Raw genomic sequence first — 14,775 nt, forward strand, 5'->3', positions numbered from 1 at the left:
TAGGTGATAAAGCCAACTTGCTTTCTCTTGCAGGGGACCTGTGTTGTCCTAATTTGCTCAAGAGTCACTTCTTGGCCCCAACACATCACTGATGCAGTTTTTGAAATCCAACTTTAAGGATACACTGTTGGCAGCTTCAAGAAGAGGAGACCCTCCTTCCAGGACATGAAATGATACACTCCCCTGGGAGCCTGCCTCAGATAGTGGCACTCATGGACATGAGACCTGCTAGCTGGGTTTTTATGGCACAGTCTCTTTATGATTTACAAATAAAGGGAAAAAAAAAACCATAGAAGGTGACGTCTGCCCTTCTTCAGGATGTCCTGCTGACTGCCTGGTGACAGTGTCAGGGAAGCCAAGGACAGGCTGGAGGCCTGGCGAGTGGTGCTGGTGCCCATATGTTATCAGCCTCATTGCTCATGGGATTCATGAGAAGATTCTGGGACGGATAAAGGAGTTAAACCTGATGCCTGATGCATGAGTGTCCTATAACAGAAAGGAATATACCAGGCCAGTGTTGAAGCTAAGCTACACTTAGAGTAATGTTTGGTTCTCAGAAATTGAGAGCATTTAATGTCTACCCATAAGTACTACTTAACTGTCACCAGTATGGCTTTTATAATGTAACCTGTCCACAGTATGATTTGGTCTCCTGAAAGAACATGGTTGGAGAGCGGGAAGGCAGGGGATGACTTTGGCATTATGTGATGTGGAGCGCAGCATGAACCTCTCTGTGTTTCACTGGCAAGTGGGGCTACCTGGGCACAGGTGTTCTGTGTAGTGATGACTAGACAAGGAAGGGAGTTTAGTATGAAAAGCACAGGTTTGGGAATTTGACAGAATAAGTGTTACCACCCACTAGCTCAATGATTGATCATCTACATAATTTTCAATTTTTCCAAAGCTCCTTCTTTTTCATTGCACAACGAGGTTATAGAATTAACTTTGTGAGGTGGTTGGATCGATTTGGGATTGTGTATATAAAGTGCCTAGTATGCTACCTGTTGCATCGTAGAAGTCTAGTACCTAGATGCCATTACTATGTGAAACCATTTTGAAAATGTACTTTTCAAATGTAACATGAGGTAGTATTACTGTTTGAAAATTAGGTGACAGTAGTTTGCATTTACCGTGATTGGAAGCCAAAATATAAGTGCACACTACCTAATAGGAAGCTTGAAGAGAGGCAGTAATTTGGAATTCATCTGCTTAAGATAAAAATTGGGCCATTACTGGAAAGTCTTGGGGAAATTGTTCTTTTTTTTTAATATTTGAAAATTCTTCCACTTAGTGCAGTGATGAATATCAAAGCAATTTTATTTTTTATACAAGCCTGCCACTGTGAGCTTCTTCTTACTGTATTTGAGCTGTTTGTGCTGCGCGAGTTCTGTCTCTTAGGATAATCTCTCCTCATTTTCTTAGTGTCTCATTCTTCAGGTGTGTTGGAGAGAAAATGAATGGTAGAAACCAGAACAAAACTTTGACTTCTTTTTCCAGTTTGTCAGCGGCATTTGGTAGGCTTTTGGAATAATAGCCCATTTCGAAAAATAAGAGGCGATGTAAATGATCACAGAGGTGAGAGGTTAGAAATCCGTATGACACTGAAATAAACTTAATGCATCCTACCCAACAGCCTACATCCTCTGAAGCAGGAGTTCTCAGCTTTTGGTGTTCATTAGAATCACCTAGGGAACGTTATGCGCTTTTGCTGATGAGGGTACATCCTAGAGCAATAAATACATCAGAATCTTGGAGATTCTGGGTGGAACCCAGGCATCCATCCATACTTTTTAAAGCTCCGTAGGTGGTTCCCATTGGTAACTAGGGATGCGAACACTAGACTGAATTCTTGGTGATTTTCAGACATTATCTGATTTCTTTCTTAACACCTCTGAGGTAGGAAAGGATATTTGTAGCAAGAATTTTTGTTGGAAATACAAAGAGTTGGGTGCATGGGTAGCTCAGTCAATTAAGTGTCTGACTTTTGGTTTCAGCTCAGGTGATGGTTCATGAGTTTGAGCCCCGCATCGGGCTCCACACTAACAGTGCAGAGCCTGCTTGGGATTCAATCTCTCTCTCTCTCTCTCTCTGCCCCTCCCTGCACTCTCTCAAAATAAATAAATAAACTTAAAAAAGAAATTGAAAGAGTGAAGCAGAAAGAGGATGAATTTTTGCTAATTCCTTAAAACCAGGGTGGCCAGTGCAAATGGCTTTGGGGACCTGGCAGGTGATCTGATGAGTCAGGCAGGCTGGTGGCGCCTTGGGAGACCCTGGGGACACATGTCTGTTTAAAGGTGGACAGCTGCTGCCCAGCTCTCACACACTGTTGCCATGTGGCTGTTTTTTCTAGTTAACTCTAATTTCCTGTTTTATAGGAAAAGACAGACTTTTTTTTAAAGAAAAGAATTCTCCCAATTTTTACATGCTGGCAGTAATTCAGAATTGTTTAAAACATTGTGCTGGCCAAACCAAACATGTTTTCCAGTAGTTTCCGGCCTCTGCCTCAAGAGTGTCAAGGCCCAGCCTAAACATCCCAGTCAGTTTTTAATTGATTTGCATTTCCCCACTCTGGATGGAAGCTACATTCTGTCTCTTCTCCAAGACTGCTTTGATATGTATTTTCCTCCCATTCCCAAGAAATCCTCTGGAGTTGCTTCAGACACTTATCCTCTCTCAATATTTTTTTTTTTTTAAGCCTTCTGCAGGCATCCATTACTTCAAGCTTCACATATATGTGTTAGAATTATTATGCTCTTTTTAACATTAATTAGAGCTTGTTAGAGTTTATTTTTATAATATGTCAGAATCCTTTTCCTGTGAGAAAACATTTAGAAATGTCAAAATCAGGAGTACTGCCTTCCTGGGCATATTAGGAACATGTGGGAAGGGGTTAATTCACAGACCAGGCCAGTCTCCTCCTGACCTGGTGTGGCTGGGCCTAAATCTCGAGGCAATGATTTTGTCCAGTGATTCCCACACTTCTCCTTGAATCAGAAATCCTCGGGGGAGGTGTGCTAAATGCAGGTTCCCAGGCCTTCCGCCAAAGATTCTGATTCATGAGATCTCATTTGGGACCTAGGGGATCTGCCTTTTAAAGCAAGTTCACCAGGAGATTCAGCTGCGCTGTTCCACAGACCATATTTTGAGAAACACTGATTTCGGGACAGCGTTTTTGCCCTCCGTGTCTCCTATCATGCAAAAAGGTTTTGCAATCATTTGGTCCCACTGATCAATACAGTTGACCATTCAGGACAAAACATAAAGTTCTTATGCTGAGATGGACTGACTTTAGCTATCCTTATGTGATTAAGGTGCTTTTACCATGAAGGGTCTTTTATGGTTTCAGTCATATGTGGATAAAAAAAAGGTGCTCTATTCTTTTTATATAAATTGCTTTGTGTATTTTATAAGCAGTGTATATGTAGTAATGTTCTTTTTGTCAGACATTGTAGGGTGCATGGTATAGACAAGTCGAGGTTATTCTTTTAAGTTGCACGTCTTTTTTTGTATTTTAATCATTTACACTGTAACACTTAATTTAGTATATATTTCCCTGCTTTTGCAAACAATCTACTAAAAATAATGAAAAAAATTAAGGTCATCACTTATGTTTTTCACTCTTTCAGGTCCTATTTGGGTTTGTTAAAGCCCCTACCGTGAATGACTCTGCTCTTTGAGATCTGCAGTGGTTTTTGCAGGGTGTGTTTTCACTCACTGTTACCTGTTACCTTTCTCTCTGCCATTACTCTCACCTGCCTCTAGGAACCCTCATCTCCTTCTTTATGGGGCTGGGAAATTATATCATTGCATACTCTATGTACAGTAACAGTAAACAGAACCTAAACGAGGCTCTGAGAGACTTTTTTCTGAGGACATGCTGCCTTGACTTGGTGATGTTATTTTACTGTAACTTCCTGATTCTCAACTTCAGTTGTCAAATCTTTGACCTCAAGGTAAGTGAGATGTTGCCACACATGCTTTCTTTTGATCTAGAAGTCATTGTCTCCGTCAATTGTGTAAGTGTTTTTATATGTACAGTTGTATAATGTGAAACATAAGTTAAATTCAAATGAACATTTCTCAGGCCCCTTTTTTGTGAGGTATGAAGTATTTTTGATTCAGTGTTATTGTGATTTAGAGCTATAAATGAGTAGTATAGCTCTGAAATTCAGTCCTGTAGACATTCTGAAATAAAGTTTGTTATGACTCATACTTATGCATGAATTTTACTTTCTTGGGGGGGGGGTGTCACTTGACTCAGCCGAGCTTGTGTGTATCATTGGTAGTGATGATCCTAGTCCTTTGCAACAGCCCCAGATGAGGCTGTTATACCAATCGTATGATGTCAGCTCCCCGCTTCCCCCAAGGTGAGCCATTAAACTTTCTCCCAGCAATAAACAGAGGCCACTTTTATTGGGTGATCTCAGCAGGCTTTGGGCTAATGGAGCCAAGGTCCAGGGTTGACAGGAGAACTGAAGCACAAACAGCAACATGAGGTCACGTGATCCCCCAGAGGGAGGGGGCACAGCAGCTCCTTGTCAACTTGTGAGGCTCAGCTCTCTTTTCTGTACTTTGTTTCCATGAGATCCTTTCACTTGTCTGCTTTTTACCTGGGTGTATTTGAGTGGCTTTCTGTGCCTTGTTTCTAAAATGCTTTGTCCAAGCTCTGTTGATGTCTTTCTTTTATTAGAGCCTGGGTGCCTTAAGGAGTAGACTCCTTAGTTCAACCAGCATTTATTGAACACCTATTATTATGTTCAAGAAAAAAGCAGGATTTATCTTGTTCTGACTCAATCGAGGGGTTTCTAGGAGGCTTGCATCTTCATTATAGAGACATATGGCAGCAGTGGGTAATGATGGTAAGACTGGACACACGTACCTGCTGAGTAAATCAAACAATGATTGCTTATTTAAAGGATACACACATACACACGCACACACACACACACACACACACACACAAAATCAGCCCAGGGCACGCAGTGCGGAGATCAGCACATAAATGTTTAGCTTGGTGGCCCTGAAGCCTCACCAGCATATTGCATGGTTGTGGATGATCCTATGTGAATTAGTGAGGGGCACATCATAAGAAATGAAGATATTTTTTGGAAGATAACCAGTTTTCTGTAGGAGCAGCCTTACAAAGAGAAGGGCGGAGCTGCCCTGCATGAGCCCGTCTCCTCATCTGAGCCACATAGAAACTTCACATTTCATAATGATTACTGGATAGAAGATATTCAGGCATAAATATCTTTTACCTTCAGAATGTTCTGACTATTACAGCCTGACCCAAGCACATTTCTGAATTCAGGGCTGCAGGATCAGCGTAGTGTTTTCCTGATATCTGGGTGGGGCCTGCAAACCCCAAAACCTTCACGCAATCATTGGACAGACTGAGGCAGGTAGAGAGGTGGAATCCTAAGAATGACAAACCCAATGTGATGGGGGCTTGGAATAGAAATTATATTAACCGAGTGGAACAATTTATAGAAATTTAAAATGTGATAGTTAAATTTTTACATGCAGTATTTCTTACACACCTTGACTGCCAATCAGAACCCTCTGGGTAGCTTTAAGACATACTGATGCTTGGGTCTCAGCCCCAGAGTTTCAAGACTGTAGCCCTGGCATCAGGATTGTGTAAAGCTCCCCAGCTGATCCTGAAGCCATGGATGGAAATTCCTACCATCGTCAGAACTAATGTCTGTTTTTCCCTGAGTGGGAGCCCTTAAGAAGCTAGCAGGAGGAGGGATGGTAATATGAGACCTCTCCCTTCTAGTGATTTGCCTCTAGGACTTCAGAAAACTACTTTACTGTCCAAGAAAAAAGAGCCCCAATGTCTCTTAAATGCTAGTAGGGGAAAAGTGAACCTAAAAATACTCTGCTATGTGTAGTTTGCTTTGTTGTGACCAAAAGTTTGAATTGCATTTGTTGGAACAGAATCCAATGCGGAGAAAGGATCCCATAATAACTCCAGACCCTTGCTTGTCTTCAAAGGGTTAACCTGAGTGACTGCACTTCCGGACCTTAAGATGTAGCTCTCCAAGCTATGGACAGGCGTGCTGTGCAGGAGGCGGCAGAGACAAAATAGCAGCCACCATCCTGTTAAATTAAACTCCGTGGAGCTATTCTCCAGCATTCTCGGAGAAGGTTAGAGCCGTTTCATGCCTGCCATCTGTTAGGCTGCTGATGGAATCATTACTTCTTTGTGTTGGTGCCAGGATGAACTTTTAGATCCGATGACGAAGGAGAAAATGCTAACCGTCCAGTTGTATGCTTTTGTTTTCTTATTTTGAGTTTAGATGGTCCCCTAAATTCACAAGTCCATCACTTGTGCCAACAATTGAAATTCCCTCATTGCCAATTTTTTTTTAGAGGTGTAGGGGGAATTACTTTCTGGGCTGAAGCTCCTCTGTTATTTGTATTTGTTTAAAGATGTAGTCATTAATCTCATCAAAAGCAAAGTAAAACAAAATTTTCCCTGGTCCCCAGGATAGGAGGGGACCCAGAAAGCACCCAGAAAGAATTAAATGGATGAAATACCCTAGCGTCTAGTCATTGTCACTGGAAACAGGATATAGGGCAAGGAGAGGGAGAGAAAAAGGGGAAAAGCCTATCAGGATTATATCTGCCACTGAGTAGATCAGGGTGAGTGTGAGGAAAACTCGGTTGTCTGATATTTTCTTTCACAAATGACATTTTGGAGAATTAGAGAATATGGCTTGGAAGTTTAGAGCCTCAATTCATGTGTTGCTTCCCCCCCACCCCCAGTACATATTCATAGATACAGAAAAAAAATTTTTCATGCAACTTTCTCCTGGTACCTTGGTGATTGGATCTAAAGACTTTGGAAAACTTGAGTCCCATCTGAGGCACTAGATGGCTCCAATTTTTAAATACAGTTTTAAATCGGATTAAACAATGCATCAGCTTCCATTTGGAACTTTTCCAGTATGGAGAGTCATCTCTTTCTATGTGTGAAGTCAGAAGCTAGCGTTATAACTATTTCCTTAGGTGTTAATTGTTCTGTCAAGTGCTATGAGAACCATTTCTTCCTGGAAAAAATAAGTGCTAACGATGTTTTTGGGCCTTAATAGGGCAAGGATTTTACAGAGAATTGGGGAAAAGCAGAGTGTCAGCCAGGCATTTATTCCCCGCCCTCCCCCCCCCCCCCCCCATCTGCCTCTGAAACTTCTTCCTGGGGATTGTCACCTGCAATTTTCTAAACAGGGTATTTGTACCCTTGGGAATATTAACCATCTCTACGAGGGATGTATGAAGCCACAAGGCAGATGGACAGAATGCTCCTCTTAGAGCCTTCCTTTTGCTCAAAGATTTGTGGGAAACATTGTTTTTATATTAAAACAAACATAGAACCATATAACTTTGTGGAATGTAAAATTAGAATGGATCCTTAAGTAGAAAAGAAGACTTAACGTCCTTTTGCTTGGAGCACTGCTTAGTATGCTGCCTACTACATAGCAGGTGTTATATTAGGTTGAATCTAATGGAAATACCGAAGAGTAGCAATTACTCGTGCTTCAGCCTGCTACAAGCGCCTGCAATTAATACATCCCCAGTGTTCCAGGGCTGTCTTCTGCTAGTGACAGTCACATTCCTCTCTGGAAACGTTGGCGAAGCCCTGATGCAGGCCACTCCAATCCCTGGGACTCCCACAATTCCCATGTCCCTTAGAGTCGGCCTGGAATCCCAGCAGCATGGCCCTTGCCTGCCAATATCTTGTGATACAAAATGGGGTAAATCTCCTGTAAACTTGAGCCAGCCTTGCCATCAGGGGCATCATGGATTATTTAGAGGGCCGAGTTAACATACAGCTCTTAGTTGTTGGGGAGGTACATAAGTATGAAGAGTACTTTTTAAGTATTAAAGTTTAAATTATTTTTCTCTCATTTGTTGGGAGGTGGTCATGTTTCCTCTTTTGTTAAGAGAAAACAGTAGTCAGGCAAATGTTGTTTGTCAATATGTTTTTGACATACCGTTTTTCCCTAAATGGAGGCAGTTCAGATACACCTATATAAACGCTGCTTTTCTAACCAGTCTGTCTACAGTGTTTACTTAAGTCAGGGTGTTCGTTAAAATCCTTGAGAAGGGGTATAATTAGTCTTGATGGGGTCAGATAACAAACACAAGAAAAAATTAATGAAGCAGTGTTTTGATTCTCGATTCTTGTAATTACAGTGGTGCGGCTGGTTCTCCTATAGTGAAGCTTTTACCATTTCCAATAATAAATGTCTTTTCGGGTTGTATTCTCTCAGATATGTTTTAACTGTCATCTAGATGGAAATTGCATGGCAGTTGCCAGCAGGAATAACCTTTACTTTATTTACAAAAATACATATATATTTCTATTGAGAACATCGACGATGGTCGTACCTCAACTTCTTTGTTGAAAGAACATGTCCTGGTCAGATCTGAATTTCCCTTCACAAAAGTGAAATATGACTATATTTCGGGTAATAGCTTAAGTTGAAAATACCAGAAATTTGAGCATTGATTCAATGCTCAATTACATCCTAGAAACCTAAATTTGAGTCCTGGTTCTATTATGTCCTAGACATGTCCATAAATTCTCAAAGCTTTGTTCTGTTCATATGGGAAGGAGTAATAATGGGGATATTTTTTTAGGGTTGTTGAAAGGGTTAAGTGAGCTCAAGACATGTAAAAACTGTTGGAACCATGCCTGGTATGTGGTAAATGCTCAGCAGTCTCTGGAAGAGATTGTGTTAAGTTGGTGTTCTTTAAATGTTTGGTAGAATTCTCTAGTGAAACCATCTAGGCCTTAAGATTTCTGTTTGAAGGAGATTTTTTAAGTTATTTAAATTTAAGTTAGTTAACATACAGTGTAGTCTTGGTTTCAGGAGTAGATCTTAGTGATTCCTCTCTTATGTCTGACACCCAGTACTTGTCCCAACAAGTGCCCTCCTTAATGTCCTTCACCCATCTGGCCCATCTCCCCACCTAGCTCCCTACACCAACCCTCAGTTTGTTCTCTGTATTTAAGAGTCTCTTACGGTTTGCCTCCCTCTCTGTTTTTATCTTATTTTTCTTTCCTTGCCCTATGTTCATCTGTATTGTTTCTTAAATTCCACATATGAGTGAAATCATAGGATATTTGTCTTATTCTGACTGACTTACTTCATTTACAGGTGTAGTATTTCTTTCACAGTTTGAGTGCATCAGGGGCTCTTGGGTGGCTCAGTCAGTTAAGTGTCCGACTTCAGGTCAGGTCATGATCTCACAGTTTGTGGGTTCGAGCCCTGCATCAGGCTCTGTGCTGACAGCTCAGAGCCTGGAGCCTGCTTTGGGTTCTGTGTCTCCCTCTCTTTCTGCCCCTCCCCGTCTCTCTGTCTCTTAAAAATAAATAAACATTAAAAAATTTTTAAATAGTTGGAGAGCATCAAATGCTCTATTTCATTTTGGGTGAGGGTGGTAGTTTGTGTTTTTGAGGAATTGGTCCATTTTATCCAAATTGTCAAATTTACATGTGTAGGGCTGTTCATAGTATTTTCATATTAACCTTTTGATGGTCTCCTTGGTCTTTAATGACATGCTGTTTTATTCCTGATATTGGTAATTTGTGTCTTTTCTTTTTTGTCAGTTGCTAGGTGTTAGTTTTATTCATATTTTAAGAGAATTAGCTCTTCATTTCATTGATTTGCTCTATTGCTTTTCTGGTGTGTTTTGTGGATTTCTGCTTTTTATTATTTTTGTTTTCATTTGCTTGGGTTTTTTTTTTTTCTCTTCTTTTTCTAGGTCTTCAAATGGGAGCTTAGATTATTGTTTTGAGACTTTTTCATTTTTCTAATGTATATATTTAGTGCTATAAATTTCCCTCCTAGCACCGCTTTAACTGTGTCTCACAAAATTGGATTTTATTCCATGTAATATTTTAAAATTTATTTTTAAAATTTTATTATGTGTGTGTGTATATATATATATATATATATATATATATATAGAGAGAGAGAGAGAGAGAGAGAGAGAGAGAGAGAGAGAGACAGGATGTATGAGCAGGGGAGAGTGGCAGAGGGGGAGAGAGAGAGAATCTCAAGCAGGTTCCATGCTCAGCACGGAGCCTGACACAGAGCTCTATCCCATGACCCTGGGATCATGACCTGACCTGAAATCAAGAGTCAGACACTCAACCAACTGAGCCACCTAGGTGCCCAGTGTATTTTTAAAATATCCCTTGAAACTTTCTCTTTGATCCATGGATTATTTAGAAGCTTGTTGTTTAATTTCCAATTGTTTGGAGATTTTCCAGCTGTCTTTCTGCTATTGATTTCAGTTTGATTTCACTCTGGTTGGAGAATACACCTGTATAATTTCATGGTGAGGTTTGTTTTCTGGCCCAGGATATGTGTTCTATCTTGGTATATGTTTCATGGGCACTTGAAAAAGAGTGGATCTTCTACTGTTGGGTGTAGCATTTTATAAATGTTGATTGGATCCTATTGATTGATGGTGGTGTCAAATTCTTCTGTGTACTATCTGATGTTCTGTCTTGTGTTATAAATTGTTGAGAGAAGGATGTTGAGGTCTCCAACTACAATTGTAGATTTGTCTATTTCTTCTTTTATTTCTTTTGATTGTTTCTTCGTATACTTTTCAGCTCTTCTGTTAAGTACATGCACATTTAGGTTTGAGATATCTTCTTTTTGGTTTAACCCTTTTATCATTATATAATATCCCTCTCTGTCCCTGGTAATTTTCATTGCCCTGAAGTCTCCATTAGCTGGAGTTCCTTTAATAGGAATTCCTATTTCTTTTTATTAATATTTGTATGATATATCTTTTTAAATTTTTCCTTTAATCTGCCAGTATGGTTACATTTGAAGTGAGTTTTCTTGCATACAGTTTGGTCATGTTTTTTAAAGCATTCTGTTGATCTCTGACTTTTAATTAATGATTTAGACTATTTAAATTTAATGTAATTATTAATATATTAGGGCTTCCATCTTCCATTTTATTTTTAGATCTCTGTTTTTTTTCTTCCTTTGGGTTTTTTGAACACATTTTAGAATTCTTGTATGGTTTGTTCATATATAGTACTTTTCAGCAAATCTCTTTGTATGCCTTTTTTTAGTGGTTGTTCTAGGTTTCATACATGCATATATACATCTTATCACAGTCTCTTGGTGTCATCATTTTACCAGTTGAATGAAGTGTTGAAACCTTACCTCCCTTTATATTCCTACCTCTTCATGTTTATAATTAATTGCCTTAAATATTACTTCTACATTTAGCTGGAACCATATCAGTGTTTTAATTTTTTGCTTAACCATCAAACATAGTTTAAAAGATCCAATAGGAGAAGAATGGTTTACTGTATGTGCCCATATTTTGTTTATTGTGTTCTTTTTTCCTTCCCATTATTCTGAAATTTCTTCTTTTATCATTGTTTTTCTCTTTAGAGAAAATATTGTAGCCATTTTCTTTTTAAGGATAGAATTTCTGGAAACTAAGTTTTTTAGGTTTTAATTAGCTGAAAGTGTCTTGATTTCCCCTTAATTCCTTAAGGATATTTTCATAGGATAGATAGGATAGATAGGTTGATGTTCTTTTCTTCTAGCACTTGAAAAATGTGCCACTTCCTGTGGCCTCCATGGCTTCTGATGGGAGAAATCCACTATTTTTTTCCCAATAAGTGTGGTGTCATTTCCCTCTGACTGATTTTTTTTTTCTTTTTGTGTTTAATTTTCTAAAGTTTGGCTATGTTGTGTTTTGATGTGGATTTCTTTGGGTTTAACCTGTTGGGTGTTTGCTCAACTTCTTCAACCTGTCAATTTATGTCTTTTGCCAAATTTGGAAAGTTTTCAGTCATTTCAGTACTCTTTTTAGTACTTCCCAGCCTCTTTCTCTTCTCCTCTGAAACCGTAATGACATGAATGTTAGATGTTTTGTTATTGTCACATAAGTCCCTGAATCTGTTTATTTTTATTTCTTCATTCTATTTTTTCTCTGTTGTTCACATTGGGTAATTTCTGTTACTCTTTCAGTTTACATTTTTTTTTGATCCCCTCCATTATCCTTTTGAGCTCATTCTTGGAGTTTTTTACTTTGATTATTACGTTTCACAGTTCTGAAATTTCTAACTGGTCTTCTGTCTAGTCTTACTTTCTTAGACTATTTTGTTATTTGTGTCAAACATGTTTGTAGTTGTTCAATGAAACACTTTTATGATTGCTTAAAAACATTTTCCAGGTCATTTTAATGTCTCTTTCATCTTGGTGTTGGTATCTTGATTATCTTTTGCTTTTGTTTTGAGATCTTTCTGGTTTGTGATATGATGAATTATTTTTTTATTGAAGTCTGAGCATTTGGGGTATTATGAGATGCTGGATCTTGTTTAGACAGTGTCCTTTAACTGGCTTATTGTGATGCTAGTCCAGTAGGGGAAAGGGTGGGTACTGCCTTATTAATTGCCACATAAGGGTAAAAATTCTACATTGACATCTGAGGATGGAGAGACCTTCCCTGTTACAGTTTGGTGGGTTTGGGGATTCTCACTCTCCACTAGTCCCCACTGGTATCTCCCTGGCTAAGAGGGGTAGGAGTACCTCATCACCACTACCCATCTGGTATCCAGTGATACCATGGTATTGATGAATATCCAAACTCTCCACTAGGTCTCCCCTGATACCACTTTCGTAGAGAAGGAGGGAAGTAACTTCTTCCTGCCAGGTGGAGGTAGAAGTCCAGACCCCTCAAGTAGTTTCTACTGAGGGGATGAGGGAGTATTTGTTACCACTTGATGGGAATGAAAGTCCCAGCTCTGTACTTAGTCTTCTCTGACACCATCCTAGCAGAGGAATTCGGAACCCCTGTTAAAGCCAGTAAGAGTAGAAGTCTAGGCTCCTCATTTGACCTTTGCTGGCATGTGTTGGGGTAGCAGCCATAATATTTTCTGTAGCATGGTGTAGAGTGATTATCTTCTGAATGTTTTCTATCTTGCTAGGTGACCCCTTTCCTGGTCCTCTGCTTAGAGACAGAAGGATATGGTTGTTGTTATTGTTTTGTCTCTGTGCCTGATGGCATTTCTAGGTTGCTGGCTTCTCCAGAACTCAGTCTTCCATATGTGAGGCAAAAAGAAAATCCAGGAAACTCATTGCAGTGTTGTTCTTTGGGTCTCGAGTTTCCTAGATGGATTCCTTCTTTGTCCTACTTTTCTTAGTCTTCTTATTTTGTTTCTTACATAATGCTCAGGAGTTTTAGTTGTACTACCACTGATTTTTGATAAGTCCAATGTCTTTGGGCTCCTTCCTCTACTTAAGTTCATCTTTCTTTTATGTCTTAGCTCAAGTGTCACTTATGAGAAACTCTCTCTCCTCTCACTCTACATACTAGTCTAGGTTTCCCATTGCACTCTTGCATAACACGTTGCACTTCTCCTTGCAATAACTTTGTTCAGTGTCTGTCTCCTCCATTTGATTGTAAACTTTTTTAAATTTTTATTAAAAAAGGTTTTTTTTGTTTATTTTTGAGAGAGAGACAGTGCAATTGGGAGGGGCAGAGAGAAAGGGAGACACAGAATCTGAAGCAGGCTCCAAGTTGTGAGCTGTCAGCACAGAGCCTGACGTGGGGCTCAAACTCACGGACCACGAGATCATGACCTGAGCCAAAGTCAGACGATTAACTGAGCCACCCAGGCACCCCATGATTGTAAATTTCCTCCTTTTTTTTAACGTTTATTTATTTTGAGAGAGAGAGAGACAGCGAGCAAGCTGGAGCAGAGAGAGAATCCTAAGCAAGCTCTATGTTGTCAGCACAGAGCCGGATGTGGGGCTCGAACTTACCGTGAGACCGTGACGTGAGCCAAAATGAAGTGTCACATGCTTAACCAACTGAAACATCCGGTGCCCCTTGGCTGTAAACTTCTTGAGGGCAGGAGTTGGTCCCATCTTGAATAAGTGAGCAACATTGTCATTTGCAAAATGAGGGAGTTGGAATGGTAAACTTAAAGACGCTCCATCTCTAATTTCTTTTCCTTCTCTTTCCCTCATTCACTCTCATTTCTCTCTCTCCATCCCCCAAATAATTTCCAAAATAGAATTATATAGAAATCTTCTCTTTCTGTGCCCTGTCAACATTGAGTTTTATCATGACAGAGAAAATAAATTTGGGTTATAAAGAATAATGACATCTTATTATGGTTTTATTTTGTACTTATTTGAATAGCAGGAAAGTTTATTTATCCTGTCAATAAATATTGAATATCCACTATATCCCAAGCTCTGTGGGAGGCTGTGGAGATAGAACAGTTTACTAAACAAAGTCCAAGTTCTCATAGAGCTCACAGTTGAAAGGTTTTTTTTTTTAATATTATTACGATCATTTGCATGTTTTTTGTGAATTGTGTCTCCGCATCAGTTGTTTACCCACTTACCATCCTCTCCTTTCCAGTGCTTATTAAACAAATATTTTGCTCAGGAATATGAAAGATATAAAATTAAGACAATCCTTTTCATAAATCACTTAGCATCTATTCTGACTTACCAGTTCATGCATTCAAAGAAAAATATTTTTCTCAAAAAAGCAGTCTGGGCAGCATAGTTATCACTATATTGTTTATACTTTAAAGAATGTGGGTAAAACTTAAAAAAAAATAAAGGCCAAAGTGCTTGTGATTTTGGCATATTGATTTTATAATGTGTCTGTGGCCTGACTACATAACAACAATTAATACCGTATATTGCAAGGGGGAATTGAGCAGTTGGATTTAATGAAACCATTTTAACAAGAACCACTTGGAGT

The 14,775-nt window shown here is 39.3% G+C and overlaps 1 protein-coding gene across 9 annotated transcripts in view; it reads left to right on the plus strand.

Moving 5' to 3' along the window:
- The window catches only part of PRELID2 (PRELI domain containing 2), a 184,412-nt gene that overhangs the window by 63,565 nt on the left and 106,072 nt on the right, over positions 1–14,775 (plus strand). For 7 of the 9 annotated variants that reach the window (XM_053907379.1, XM_053907382.1, XM_053907386.1 and 4 more), the window contains one exon: positions 34–4,212. The exons of the other annotated variants lie outside the window; for them this stretch is intronic. The gene's annotated coding sequence lies outside the window, so the exon portion shown is untranslated. Of the gene's footprint in view, positions 1–33; positions 4,213–14,775 lie in introns of those variants that run through there. 9 annotated transcript variants of the gene reach the window in all.

This window comes from Panthera pardus, unplaced genomic scaffold, assembly GCF_024362965.1.
Source record: "Panthera pardus isolate Hobbes unplaced genomic scaffold, ASM2436296v1 HiC_scaffold_2, whole genome shotgun sequence".
NCBI lineage: Eukaryota > Metazoa > Chordata > Mammalia > Carnivora > Felidae > Panthera > Panthera pardus.